At 34.3% G+C, this 16,025-nt stretch overlaps 1 long non-coding RNA gene across 1 annotated transcript in view; it reads left to right on the top strand.

Annotated features, from left to right (window-relative positions):
• LOC123328493 overlaps positions 1 to 15,031 on the top strand; it is a 270,416-nt gene extending 255,385 nt beyond the window's left edge. Inside the window, exons 3-4 of the long non-coding RNA XR_006543354.2 lie at positions 11,834 to 11,912; positions 13,496 to 15,031. This is a non-coding gene — a long non-coding RNA (uncharacterized LOC123328493). The remainder of the gene's footprint in view (positions 1 to 11,833; positions 11,913 to 13,495) is intronic.
• The last annotated feature ends 994 nt before the right edge of the window (positions 15,032 to 16,025 follow it).

The following is a 16,025-nucleotide window of genomic DNA, read 5'->3' as shown; positions in this document are numbered from 1 at the left end:
AATTAAATCTTGCTTTTAATGTTCCAGGAAGGAGCCTTTGGCATTATATCATTACTCTTTCCAAATGTAACTAATTTAAAGGTGACATGAAAAAAATATTCATTAAAACTACAGTAGCCATTTATCTGTGACCTTTAACAAAGCTGCTATTAACTTTCAATTGACTCACAGTTCTAGATTGATCCTTTACCTAATAAACTAACCATTCCTTTCCAAATGTTCCTGGTAGAGTTTTGATTTACATCCAAAACCTGTCTGTAAATATTCCACCTTAGCCAGCTCTGTGCTTCCCTACTTCTTATTTCTTAAATCACCATAATGCTTCAAGCCAATATTATTCCTAGCATTTCAGTAAAGAACATCTCCATTAAGTATAGCTAAAGCGGTCTATTTTAATTACTGGTTTCTTTAATCTAGTTTTCCTTATAGAGAATATCAATGCCAAATGGTTTTTAAAGGATTCAAAAGTGTTCCCAGATGAACTAATTATGCCCTTTTATTTCCATAACTGTTGTAATAGAACCTTCTGAGGAATCTTTCTGAAGGATCTATGTCCCTTGCCTCTTCCTTAAAACTCATTCCAGATCTCTTTCTTACATGCACAAAATATACATTTATTTTTACTGTAAAGTTAAACACTTATTATCTATCTGAACCTAATCTGCTTAAATGCCCAAAGTCTAATTGATTTCAAATTACATTTTAACACATAATAATTAAACTCTCAGAAGAGTCAAAAAGGTACAGATATGATAGCAAAGCTAAAATTCCAAATCCCTTTTATTTAGATCTCTTCCACACCAGTCCATCCTAAAGGAGATCAGTCCTGGGTGTTCATTGAAAGGACTGATGCTGAAGCTGAAACCCAATACTTTGGCCACCTGATGCGATGAACTGACTCACTGGAAAAGACCTTGATGCTGGGAAAGATTGAAGGCAGGAGGAGAAGGGGACAACAGAGGATAATGGTTGGAAGGCATCACAGACTCGACAGACATGAGTTTGAGTAAGCTCAGGGAGTTGGTGATAGGCAAGGAGGCCTGGCGTGCTGCATTTCACAGGATTGCAAAGAGTTGGACACGACTGAGCGACTGAACTGAACCGATCTGAACTCCCACACATCCCCCTCTCTGTCCTACTTTGCGTCGCATCTGGAGCGAGATTGATCTGTACGGACTCCAGCAGTGGTTTCCCGTGCCCTCCGACCTCTGGTTGGGTTTGGTCCGTAGGGGCCTGGAGACAGACAAGGGGATTCAGGTCAGGGTTTCTGGGTATTTATTTCCAAGCAGGGAAAACTCTCCCTACAGAGTTTTCTTGGCTTGGTTTCTATTATTTGGAAAGAATTATGATGTAAGGCTAAAGGCTTGTTCCTGGAACATTTAAAGCAGAATTTAATTTTAAGGCTTTAGAACCAGATTTAGTTCTCTGATACATGTTTTAGAGTATTTGAAGTCTTCTCTTCCCCCTCAAACTAAGATGACTTCTTCTCAAGGTGGCCTTCTCTATATACCTCTCTTCCTCTGGTTCGGGTAGTAGTTTATTTTTCTCTTTATGTCCAAAAGGTCACAGCAGCTTTAGGGCCACTAATCTTAGGTTATTGCACTATCTTTTGGCTCACTATACCCACAGAGAGTGCCTTTGTAAATAACCTGGCCTTGATTTATTATCATTTAAGTGCACCACTTATTTCCTATTGGGATCCCAAACTATTACATACAGTTTTAAAGGCTAGTGGGTTTTAACTATATATAATTGTACTTTTTTGAAAGTCGGGAGCCAAGATTTGATCACTGTGCATAGTTCTAAATTGGCTCCAGATTTTATAACATTAAGTAACTTCAAAGTACTACTTTGGTTAATTCTATACTTCCAAATTAATATTTCTTACATTGCTGTGATGCTTAAAGTCAGTCTTATTCCTGAAATACTCTTAGATATCTTAGATATCATCACTAAGTGAATTTGAAATTCTCAATTTTATTGAATAACTTTAAAAACTAGCCTTTAATTTATTTTGGCATTCCTGATAAATGAATAAATAAATTTTATTAATTTTTTTTAACAAATTTTACTTCATTTTTTTTTATAAGTGCAAACATACGTTAGTTATGGTACTACACAAGAATTAGAAGTAAACTTGGAAGCTCGGGTTGTATCCTTTCTGAGTTGTTGTCACACTGTGAATTTTCTAGCAATCACAGTATTACTTTTAAGTTCCTCAAGGGCTCAGTTTTTAACCTAAGTGAATAATGATAACTTTGCAGACTTCTGCTTTGGGCACATTCATGCTTATGGCAGGCAATGCATCTTTTGAAAAGAGCTAGAGGATTGGGATGAAATATGACAACCATCTACTTGGAGCTATTTAGGTTAAGATGCTGGAGAAGAAGGAATCACACAGAAACACTGGAAGCCAGGAGACAAACAATCAGCACAATGTTTCAGCCAGAAACAGACTCATACAAATATGCTAACTGATTTATGGTAGAGGCTGTGAAGTAGGAAAAGAATGTTCTTTTCAATAAATGTCCCTAGGAAAGTTAGATAATTATATAGGAGAAAATTTACCTTGGACATGTACTTCACTTCATAACCAAGTGTGAATTCTAGTTGGATCACCAGTCTAGATGTGAAAGAAAAATCAGTAAACTTCTATGAGAAAACCTAGTTGAGCATCTTCATGACCTTGAGATATACAAAGTTTTCTTAAACTGGACACAGAAATACTAGCTATAAAGAAAAAAAAATGTACTGAATTAAAAATGAAGAACTTTTTTTATCAAATGACATAACTGAAATAATGAAAAAAACATGTCACACAGGACAAAATGAAGAACTTTAACAAATCAACAAATCAATTAAAAAAGATCACTCAAAAGAAAAATGTTCAAAAGACTTCAGTGGCACTTACAAAGGAAGATGTATACCTAGTCAATAAATACAGAAGCAACTGCTTGTTAATAATCAGGGAAACAAAAATATAAATGGCAAAACATCATTATTTACTTACACACCAGAATAGCATTAAAATTAACGGATTGATAATACCAAATATTGGCTAGGATGTAGAGCAACTGGAATTTTCTTACACAACTGTGGTGTGTAAATGGTGAAAATATTCTCTTTTTTTTTGAAAATATTCTTGAAATCTATGTGACAATATATAGCAGAGTGGAATGTGCATACAATCTGACACATCAACTCCACTTCTAGATATGTCCAGAGGAAATATGTTTATTTGTTCCTGAAAAGACATTTAATAGAGTGTTCACAGCAGTATTACTTATAAAGGTAAATATAGGAAGTAACCCACATCAATAAACAGTATAGTGTATTAAATTCTCTTGGGGTATTCTTACAATGGATTATCATAAAGCAATGAGAATGAAGGATGTATTAGTATATAGTAATATGATGTGATGTGGTATAAGCTAGGAGAGTGATTAATTTTGCACAAGGAATGACAGAGCGTAATGTGGAGCTTACTGAGATGCTGGTAATATTCTTTACTTTAATGCTAGTTACAGCAGGTGAATAATCATTGATCACTATGTATAATATACTTCAGTCAAAAGGTTTAAATATAAGAAAAAAACATAGTATCTTTCTTCCAGAAAGATGTCAGTACCATGACCGATTTCTCTGTATTAACAGAAAAGCAAAACAAAACAAATAGCAACATGTTACCAATAATCACAGGTAAGCTGTAAACTTGACATATTTCGCTAAGACATATGGATCACATCTAATAGTAATATGACCACTACATTAGACAGAGGATCTTTTAATCATACACCGCTGATGCCTGAGAAATTCTTTAAGAGGAGGAATTTCTTTGATTCTTTGGATGGCTTCCATCCCTAGAGTCTAGATTTGGAAATTTTTGGAACATGGTTATATTCAATTCCATCCTCCTTTTCTCCATTTCTCTTTACCCAAAGACGTTCAGGAATAAAAATATGAGAGCTTGGGGGTAAGTTCAGAAACTTCAAAAACTCCTTGTTTTTCCTTTATCTTGTCTAAATTTTATGAATGTCTGAGCATTTCCTTTGAGAGTTTAAGGACAAATGTAGCATTGATGTACTTTAAAACTTCATTAGGAGTAAATATACATTGAAAACAATTACTTTGTGACCCAGAGTTTATCAGTGGGCCAGCAATGTCCACTAACAATCAGCAAAATACTCCAGTACCTTGAAAAGAGAAGTTTGAGCATTTCTCAGCCATCCAAGGCCATGGATTTCTCAGAGTCATGCCATTGATACCAAAGGTTTGTTTTCAGACAACTCTGATTTAGGTCATATAAATCTGCTCAAGATGTCGCATTTATGAATAATTGGAAGATTCATAAATTCTGGTTTATTCAGCTGGGTGATTTTCAGTAATAACTGCAAAAAGCATTCTTAAAGTTTTCTTTGCTTTCACTCTTGCCACACCACCACCTTTTCTTAATGTAGTAGCCAGAGAGATTATTTACTGACATGCATACATCTCTCCCATAGTTTTCTTCCAAAGTTGTAATCTCAGTACATTATCATACCGATGAAACCTTATGCTCTAGGCAGCTTCTGTGTAGGCAAATATTTAACAATTGGCTCTCTCAGGGAAGGGAGTCTTGATGTGTAGACTTTGCTGATTTCTAGGTAAACATTACCACTGTAGGTGATGTTAAGCTACCAATGGTTCAACAATAGGCTCACAAAATTTCTGAAATCTGTGCAATAACTTGAGCTGGTTCCAACATACATGAGATCCAGACTACCCTTCTGACCTACTTTCATTTTATTTCCCCCCACATCAGGCTTCTCTCTTGTTACTCTCTAATCCTTACCATATTTTGCCCTTATCATTTTTCACTCTCTGATTTTAGAACATAAGTTTTGTGGAGGCAGAGATTATATACTCAGGACCTTCCTGATGTTCAAGCTGGTTTTAGAAAGGCAGAGGAACCAGAGATCAAATTGCCAACATCAGCTGGATCATGGAAAAAGAAAGAGAGTTCCAGAAACACATCTATTTCTGCTTTATTGACTATGCCAAAGCCTTTGACTGTGTGGATAACAATAAACTGTGGAAAATTCTGAAAGAGTTGGGCATATCAGACCACCTGATCTGCTTCTTGAGAAATCTGTATGCAGGTCAGGAAGCAACAGTTAGAACTGGACATGGAACAACAGACTGGTTCCAAATAGGAAAAAGAGTACGTTAAGGCTGTATATTGTCACCCTGTTTATTTAACTTATATGCAGAGTACATCATGGGAAATGCTGGACTGGAAGAAACACAAGCTGGAATCAAGATTGTCAGGAGAAATATCAATAACCTCAGATATGCAGATGACACCACCCTTATGGCAGAAAGTGAAGAGGAACTCAAAAGCCTCTTGATGAAAGTGAAAGTGGAGAGTGAAAAAGTTGGCTTAAAGCTCAACATTCAGAAAACGAAGATCATGGCATCTGGTCCCATCACTTCAAGGGAAATAGATGGGGAAACAGTGGAAACAGCGTCAGACTTTATTTTTTTGGGCTTCAAAATCACTGCAGATGGTGACTGCAGCCATGAAATTAAAAGATGCTTACTCCTTGGAAGGAAAGTTATGACCAACCTAGATAGCATATTCAAAACAGAGACATTACTTTGCCAACAAAGGTCTGTCTAGTCAAGGCTATGGTTTTTCCAGTGGTCATGTATGGATGTGAGAGTTGGACTGTGAAGAAGGCTGAGAGCCAAAGAATTGATGCTTTTGAACTGTGGTTTTGGAGAAGACTCATAAGAGTCCCTTGGACTGCAAGGAGATCCAACCAGTCCATTCTGAAGGAGATCAGCCCCAGGATTTCTTTGGAAGGAATGATGGCTAAAGCTGAAACTCCAGTACTTTGACCATCTCATGCGAAGAGTTGACTTATTGGAAAAGACTGTGATGCTGGGAGGGATTGGGGGCAGGAGGAGAAGGGGACGACAGAGGATGAGATGGCTGGATGGCATCACTGACTCGATGGACGTGAGTCTGAGTGAACTCCGGGAGTTGGTTATGGACAGGGAGGCCTGGCGTGCTGCGATTCATGGGGTCGCAAAGAGTCGGACACGACTGAGCGACTGATCTGATCTGACCAGTTTTCCCAGCACCACTTGTTAAAGAGATTATCTTTTCTCCATTGTATATTCTTGCCTCCTTTGTCGAAGATAAGGTGACCATAGGTGCATGGAGGGCTGGTACACTGGGATGAGCCAGAGGGATGGGATGGGGAGGGAGGTGGGAGGGTGGTTCAGGATGGGGAGTACATGTACACCCGTGGCAGATTCATGTCAATGTATGGTAAAAACCAATACAATATTGTAAAGTAATTAGCCTCCAAAAAATAAATTAATTAAAAAAATAAATGAAAAGAGGAGGGTTGAAACTGTTCTAAAGCACCTTAAGTATATCCTTATAGACGGTATTTTTAATGTTAAAAAGTAAAATGCTATTAAAATATACTAGTGTTAGTAATGGTATAATGAAGCACATACATTTATATCCTTCTGGTGACAGTGGAAATTAATACAAATTATCTCAAAGAGATTTGTCAAGGTATATCATTGTGACTTGTAAACATTTTTCAACCCAGATTAGGCATTCCCTCCATCCCAATGAGAGAGACTTGTTTGCCTAATTTATGTACAAATACTATTTTATTTAAAAAAAAAAACTGGAAATAAATAGAAAGGGTTGGATGTAAAACCTATAATACTTTATCATAATAACATTATGAAGTCAATAATAATGTGTTAATGGCAAAGGAGATATGGTTGATGACCAACATAGGGTATGAATCAATATAAATGCATAGCCTACATTCAGCTAGGGCCACTCTGTCCCTTGGTGATTCAGTTAAGTTTGACTTAAGCCTGTGTCCATTGCTCTGTGGGAGTCCAGAAGCCTTCTGCTTGCTTCCTCTGAGATTCTACATCTTACTTCATTATGCTCTCATCAGCTGTGTTCCATTTGTATCCTGAACCACCTGGACTTACATCGCGTTGCTTTCCCTGGTTCCACAGGAACTCATTTACAGTTAATATTGTATCTTCTCATAGTCTCTGTTGAAGACAGGTGGGCAGGGAGTGCTGGAGAGGAGAAATTATAAACAGGATTTCAAATGATAATGTGATATTCTGCAGTCTCATGGCTCCATCTTCATCATCTCTTCCTTCTTCCTTTCATTTCTTCTCATCCCACCCACTGCCACCTTCTTTAAAAAGTGGGGAAAGAAGAGAAAATCCTTCCTTATTCCCATGCATAGTAAATCTGGCCATACTCAGGAATTTTAATTTTTTTTTTCTTTTCTTATTTTTTTAAATTTACTTTTTTAATTGAAGGATAATTGCTTTATAGAATTTTGTTGTTTTCTGTCAAACCTCAACATGAATCAGCCATAGGTGTACATATTTCCCCTCCCTTACGAACCTCCCTCCCATTTTCCACCCCATCCCAGCCCTCTAGATTGATACAGAGCCCCTGTTTGAGTTTCCTGAGCCATACAGCAAATTCCCATTGGCTATCTACTTTACATATGGTATGTAAGTTTCCATGCTACTCTTTCCATACATCTCACCCTCTCCTCCCGTCTCCCCATGTCCATCAGTCTATTCTCTATGTCTGATTCCCCACTGCTGCCCTGTAAATAAATCTTCAGTATCATTTTTCTAGATTCCACATATATGCTTTAGAATATGATATTTGTCTTTCTCTTTCTGACTCACTTCATTCTGTATAATAGATTCTAGGTTCATCCACCTCATCAGAACTGACTCAAATGCATTTTTATGGCTGAGTAATATTCCATTCTGTATATGTACCACACCTTCTTTATCTATTCATCTGTCCATGGACATCTAGGTTGCTTCCATGTTCTAGCTATTGTAAATAGTGCTGCAATGAACAATGGGATACATGTGTCTTTTTCAACTATGGTTTCCTCAGGGTATATGCCTAGGAATAGAATTGCTGGGCAGTTTTTTAAGGAATCTCCATACCATCTTCCATAGTGGCTGTATCAATTTACATTCCCACCAACAATGCAAGAGTGTTCCCTTTTCTCTACACCCTCTCCAGCGTTTATTGTTTGTAGACTTTTTGATAATGTCCATTCTGACTGGTGTGAGGTGATAGCTCATTGTAGTTTTGACTTGCATTTCTCTATTAATGAGCAATGTGGAGCATCTTTTCATGTGTTTGTTAGACATCTGTATGTCTTCTTTGGAGAAATGTCTGTTTAAGTCTTTTTCCAACTTATTGATTGGGTCATTTGTTTTTTTGATATTGAGTTGTATGAGCTGCTTGTATATTTTGGATATTAATCCTTTGTCAGTTGTTTCATTTGCTATTATTTTCTCCCATTCTGAAGGTTGTCTTTTTACCTTGCTTATAGTTTCCTTTTTTGTGCAAAAGCTTTTAAGTTTAATCAGGTCCCATTTGTTTACTTTTGTTTTTATTTCTGTTACTCTAGAAGGTGCATCATAGATCATAGATCTTGCTATGATTTATGTCATTGAATGTTATGCCTATGCTTTCCTCTAAGAGTTTTATAGTTTCTGGTCTTACATTTAGATCTTTAATCCATTTTGAGTTTATCTTTGTGTATTGTGTTAGGAAGTGTTCTAATTTCATTCTTTTACATGTAGCTGTCCAGTTTTCCCAGCACCATTTATTGAAGAGGCTGTCTTTACCCCCATTGTATATTGCTTCCTTTGTCAAAAATAAGGTATCCATAGGTGCATGGGTTTATTTCTGGGCTTTCTGTCTTATACCATTGATCTATATGTCTGTTTTGTGCCAGTACCATACTGTCTTGGTGACTGTAGCTTTGTATTATAACCTGAAGTCAGGAAGGTTGATTCCTCCAGTTCCTATTCTTCTTTCTCAAGACTTCTTGAGTCTTTTGTGTTTCCATATGAATTGTGAAATTTTTTTTCCTAGTTCTTTGAAAAATGCCATAGGTAATTTGATAGAAATCACATTGAATCTGTAGATTGCATTTTTTAATATAGTCATTTTCACAGTTGATTCTTCCTACTCAGGAACATGGAATATCTCTCCATCTGTTTGTGTCATCTTTGATTTTTTTCATCAGTGTCTTATAATTTTCTGTGTACAGTTCTTTTATCTCCTTAGGTAAGTAAGTTTATTCCTAGATATTTAATTCTTTTTGTTGCAATGGTGAATGGGATTGATTCCTTAATTTCTCTTTCTAATTTTTTCATTGTTAGTATATAGAAATGCAAATGATATCTGTGTATTGATTTTGTATCCTGCAACATTGCTAAATTCATTGATTAGCTCTAGTAATTTTCTGATACTTTCTTTAGAGTTTTCTATGTATAGTATTATGTCTTCTGCCAACAGTGAGAGCTTTACTTCTTTTCTGATATGGATTCCTTTTATTTCTTTTTCTTCTCTGATTGCTATAGCTAGGACTTCCAGAACTATGTTGAATAGTAGTGGTGAAAGTGGGCACCATTGTCTTGTTCCTGATCTTATGGGGGATGCTTTCAGTTTTTTACCACTGAAAATAATGTTTGCTGTAGGCTTATCATATATAGCATCTTTTGAAAAGTTTTAATCATAAATGGGTGCTGAATTTTGTCAAAGGCTTTTTCTGCATCTAATGCGATGATCATATGGTTTTTATATTTCAACTTGTTAATATGGTGTATCACATTGACTGATTTGTGTATATTGAGGAATCCTTGCATTCCTGGAATAAACCCAACTTGACCATGGTGTATGAGCTTTTTGATGTGTTTCTGAATTCTGTTTGATAAAATTTTATTGAGGATTTTTGCATCTGTGTTCATCAGTGATATTGGCCTGTAGTTTTATTTTTCTGTGTTGTCTTTATTTGGTTTTGGTATCAGGGTGATGGTGGCCTTGTAGAATGATTTTGAAAGTGTTCCTTCCTCTGCAGTTTTTGGAAAGAATTTTAGAAAGATAGGCATTAGCTCTTCTCTAAATGTTTGATAGAATTCTGTGAAGCCATATGGTCCTGGGCTTTTGTTTTTTGGGAGATTTTTGACCACAGCTTCAATTTCAGTGCTTATAATTGTGTTGTTCATAATTTCTATTTCTTCCTGGTTCAGTCTTGGAAGATTAAACTTTTCTAAGAATCTTCCATTTCTTCCAGGTTATCCATTTTATTGCCATGTAGTTGTTCATAATAGTCTCTTATAATCCTTTATATTTCTACATTGTCTGTTGTGACCTCTTCTTTTTCATTTCTAACTATGTTGATTTGATTCTTCTCTCTCTTTTTTTTTCTTGATGAGTCCGGCTAAAGTCTTGTCAATTTTGTTTATCTTCTCAAAGAACTAGCTTTTAGTTTTATTAATCTTTACTATTGTTTCTTTCATTTCTTTTTCATTTATTTCTGCTTGCATCTTTATGTTTTCTTTCCTTGTACTAATTTTTTTGTTGTTGTTGTTCTTCTTTTCCAGTTGTTTTAGGTGTAAAGTTAGGTTGTCTATTTGATGTTTTTCTTGTTTCTTGAGGTAGGATTGTATTGCTATAAGCTTCCCTCTTAGAACTGCTTTTTCTGCATTCCATAGATTTTGAGTTGTCGTGTTTTCATTGTCATTTGTTTCTAGAAATTATTTGATTTCCCTTTTGATTTCTTCAGTAACCTGTTGGTTATAGAAATGTGTTGTTTAATACCCATGTGTTTGTGTTTCTTACAGTTTTTTTTTTTTTTTTTTGTAATTGATATCTAGTCTCATAGCATTGTGGTTGGAGAAGATGCTTGATATGATTTCATTTATTTATTTATTTAATTTTCTTTTTGTTTTTTTTTTTTTTTACTTTACAATATTGTATTGCTTTTGCAATTTTCTTAAATTTACTGAGGTTTGATTTGTGACGCAAGATGTGATCTATCCTAGAGAATGTTCCATGTGCAGTTGAGAAGTGTATTCATCTGCATTTGGATGGAATGTCCTGAAGATATCGATGAGATCTATCTCATCTAATGTATCATTTAAGACTTGTGTTTCCTTATTAATCTTCTGTTTTGATGATCTGTGCATTGGTGTGAGTGGGGTCATACTCAGGCCTCTTAATCTCAATTGAATAAGATAAAAACTTTCCTCTCAATAAACACAGTCTGTTTCTGCAAGTTTTTCTGATCTAACTATTGTTCTCAATTGAATTAATTATAGATTTATTTCTGTTTGATGTAAACAGATCTATTTATCGATACTTAACTCTTTTGCTGTCTCTTCCTCCTTTTCTGAGACCCCTTGTGCTGTTATTTGTCAGCATATTTGTAGCTGATTTAATCTGCTGGGCAAATGCTCCTTTCCTTTCCCACTGTTTTGCTTATATTTTCTCCCTCTAGAAGGATGATGTCTATATAAAATAAGACTGTTCTTTAAGGGTAGAGGTTGCTCTAAGTCTGTGTTAGAGTCTCCTAAATATTTGAAAATTCAATCTGTAGAAAAAATAAGATCTATAAATAAGATATATATAATAAGATATAAGATATATATATCTAATTTTTTATATTATATTATAGATAAATCAAAGTCTCAGCAGGAACACATCATTAGTGATTTTTATGTTTTATTTATTATATTTTTCTAATATATGCATGTGTATATACATATACATATTTTGATCTAAAGATAACAAATCTATTAGCTGCATAAAATGAAGGATATTTTATCATAGAGTTATATACACATAGTGTTAGAATGTTGATAGATATATTAATATTCTGATGATTATTTAGAATAATTGTGTATTCTTTTTTAAATTCAGAAGTATCCTTGCTCAGAAATAAGTATTTATTCTCTTGAAACCTAGGAACCTTCACTAAACAGAAAGAGTAAAACTTAAGTTCCAAACACCTTGGCATGTTCCAAGATGGAATGCAAATAGCAAGGTAAGTTCCAAGGTAATTTTCACATTCTCAAGTGAATGTATTATTTTCTTGATCTTTTTGTTATGAAATCTTTCTGCAGCTGAATATCTTATGGAAAGAAATTATGCTAAGCTTTCAGCTCGCTGCTTTGGTGGCATAATGTTGCAAGTCTTTTCTAAGCCAAACCACCCATAGTATGCTGTATCACTACACATTAGGTGTCATTAAATATCTATTTCACTTATCACAAATTTCGACATGTCTGCAGTAAATCGAAGACCTGGTTTAAAATTGCTCAATACGGGGCTGTCACTTAGTATTAGACCAGGGAAAAGGTGATATGCTGGCATGTAAAGACCTTAAAAAACAATTTTCATCTGTTATTAACAAAACAAAAATTGGCTTTCATGTTGTGAATTTTAATGGAGAAAGAAATTATGTAGACTTTGTTTCAAAAAGGCGTTTGTGGAACTACTGAGTTCATTCCTATTTTTTCCTACATACTTTCATTTGTCAACTCTCAGTATCAATCTAAGAAAAAATTTTGTAACGGATATAAATGGTAAATAAACCAAGTCCAAATACTCTAGTTTAATTTTCACAGGATACCTGCAGGAAGTAAGGAGGCTGAATGGTAGGAGAATACAGTTAGGTGCATCCTGTTGAAACTCAATATGCTAAATTCTAAATGCACCTTGTTTAGACTCTACACATCATTCTTCCATGACAATGGTCAGAAATGCTTAAAAAGATTTGTCTCAGTTTTTCTACAGGTATTTCAGCTGTCAGGTTGACAACTAGAAGAGTGCTATTAACAAAGGGATGTAACTATTAAATTACTCTCTTTTCTTTTTGATCACCCCATATTAATTTCTGCCAACTGTTTCTAAATTACACAAGCAAAACGCCCCCACTTTTTTTTCATTATGATCTGTATACATTAAGCTAGAAATTCCCCACTACTTCAAACATTCCCCTCACTCAGCTCCATTCAAGGAAACATTATCTTACCAGCCTCAAATTAAGGCCTATTACTTACAGGATATCTGCCCCATCCTCAGATGATACTCTGCACTTCTATTACCAAGACTGTTTCCTTAAGTGTAAATGTTATCAACATATAAACATATATGTATACATATAGATTTATGTATTTATATGTGTGTACGTGTATGTACACACAAGTGTGGGTAAAGTTTTTTTTTTTCCATTAAATATTTTAGTGTTTTTTAATGGTAGGGATTGCACTATATATATATATATATATATACATATATATATATATTTTTTTTTTTGGCATTTCTTCAGTACCCTTTAAAATTGGAAAGGGTATTATAAATACCTAACCACTGATTCAGCATGAACCTGGACCCATCAGATCCATGCTGTATGAACAAGTTTAATGTCAGATCTACTATAAGTTACTTATATATTGTTTGGCTAAATATAATAATAGTAAAACAAGGAAAAAAGTAGTAAGAATTTCACAAATATGTACCATCAGACTATAATTCAATAAACTTTTACATCTAATAAAATTTCAAACACATAGACCTCTTTCTTTTTTTAAATTAATTAATTAATTAATTATTTTTTTTTCATAGACCTCTTTCTAACATAGAAGACATGGTCAAGTTTCTTGGGAGGCAAATCATTTCCATAGAATTATTTGAAATCTGAGCTGGCATCTCTGGTATTAACATAAATCACAGGCCATCAATATGTATTTATGTATTTATCTGGTTTATCAAAAACCACAAACAACAATTATATGTCTGCTTTGTGCCTGGGACAGTGCTGAAGATTAGGAGGGATATGTGATCTACGATTCAAGGGGTTATGGAAATTCCCATAAGTGATGTCCTGCTGTTTGAACAAGACAACTGAAAAGAAAATCCACAGCCAAGAAATACTACAATTCAGCAGTAAATACCCCATAATCAATTATATTAGCAAACTAAAGTCATAGTGTTTTGGGTAACTTTTGTTTCTCATACAAAAGTTAAATGTGCTGTTGTCTCCCTCTCTCTCTCTCTCTCTCTCTCGCTCTCGCTCTCTCGCTCTCTCGCTCTCTCTCGCTCTCGCTCTCGCTCTCTCTTTAACTGAGCAGCAGTGACAATTTATGGATTCAGTAATTTCTCACATTCTGCTTGAAAAATGTTTCTTTATCCAAAGGTTAACTCCTTTCGGAGTACAGACCCCTAAATTTTCTCAGTTGCTCTATTAGTCGGTACAACTAGATTCACTAGACTCATAAATCCATCAATTTTCTAGTCTATAACAGTGTAATCCCTGAAATCTCAGAGATATAAATGGAATTGCTAATTTTCAATAAATCTACAGAAACAGGTAATAGTGTCATGGGCCCCCAGTTCCAATCATTTTAGCTATAATAAATGGTACCACAGGGACTTGCTTTAGGTCATAAAATTTACTGACCAGGACACAAATTTTAACCCACAAAGTATTTTATAAGTTTTCTCCTTTTTTCCTACTTTAAAGTATGAATTCCAAGAATGATTTCCCACTTTAGACTGATTATAGATAGAAAAGGTGAAAATAAAAAACGAAGAATTTTTTGAGATTAGTATTTTTTATTGAGAAAAGACAACATAAGTAACAGAGACAACATAAGTATTTCAAACATATACAATAGTACATATGTTGGTTACTTAAAATTTAAGTGCTTTGGAAAACATGAAATTGCTATTTATATTCTCATATTTTACAAATAATACATCATACAACAGAAATGTGTTTTTCTAATGGATGATAAACATGCTTCTGAAACAAATTCTCTAAGTATAAATTAAAATTTAATTTTCTTAAATAATTGCAACCGATTTCTATATTCTTTAAAAGCAGAAGTATGTACTTTCACTGGGTGTTTTTATTTTTCCTTTCTGAGAGTTTTACCAGTATTTCTAAAATACTTATTTGCCCAAGATAACTATCATTCATCCATACATTAAAATGAATTACGAGTATTGCTTTCAATGTATTGCAAAGGATTTTTTCTGACTCTTCAATTGAATATGGAATGACCTCTGAAATAATATGATTGTAATCACCTTTTAAACAAACTTAAGGAATTGGTAAAAAGGAAACAATCAAGAGTACCTTAAATGTAACATTTCAGTAAAAATAATTGTGTAAAGTATAAGTTGAGAGGGTCACTCTAAATGAAAGCTTATTCTATTGAAATCTTTAAAGTCTTTGAGTTTCACACTTTGGGATTTCCTGGGCTAAGGTAAAAGTAGATGGGAGACAGCAGGAATGAATTAGCTGTGTTTTTTGCTATATTTTTATAATCAAAGCCAGAAGAAATAGAGCAGTTGAGATGCTGAATCAGTATTCCGTCATTTATCTATTTTTACCAGAAATGCACACACAAATCAGGTCCTGGTCAGCCAAATGTATATCTGGCATCATTCCTGTTTCTTTTGTGGACAGCTTATGGTAATATTCATGCTGTTTCTCTACTTTTATAAAGTGCACATATTCTTTCTTACTATGTGGCCAAGATGAGTTGTTAATAGATGCTAAGTAAGCCATATAAAGGAAGTGTAGTATGCAGTTACATGGAAATAGGTCTTACATGATTGGTTCTAGTATAAATAAACAATTAAGGAGAGAGCTCTGTGATAGTTGGGATTCTCAAAGAGAAATCTTTAAAAATAAAAGCATTTAAAATTTTATTATTATATTATATATATATATTACTTTCTATTTATTATAAACAAGGGTTCTAGTAATCTTGACAAGAAGATTGGTTTTAATGGTCAGTACCCTTATGAAAATTAAATGTTATATTGCACAGCGGAATCTATGATGAAACCACAGGATGGATCACAACATGTTGAGAAATATGTGAACATACTTTTAAATCCCCCATGAGTATTTGTTAATAGCACATATGATTTTGAGAAATATATTCTGAACAGCAACCCGAGTATATCATATTGAAGACATTGAAGAGAGGCAGTATACCTTCCTCTGATTAGCTCATGGAAAATAGGATTGAAATTTCTAGGGTCAAAATTGTTACTACCATCTCTGACTTTGCCTCTAATAACTGTGCTATAACTATTAGAATTTGTCAGACTAAGTAATATCATATTGACCTTTGGAGTA

This window comes from Bubalus bubalis, chromosome 12 (assembly GCF_019923935.1).
Source record: "Bubalus bubalis isolate 160015118507 breed Murrah chromosome 12, NDDB_SH_1, whole genome shotgun sequence".
Lineage (NCBI taxonomy): Eukaryota > Metazoa > Chordata > Mammalia > Artiodactyla > Bovidae > Bubalus > Bubalus bubalis.
Note: the sequence above shows the minus strand (reverse complement) of the source record. Positions and strands in the feature narration are given on the sequence as shown.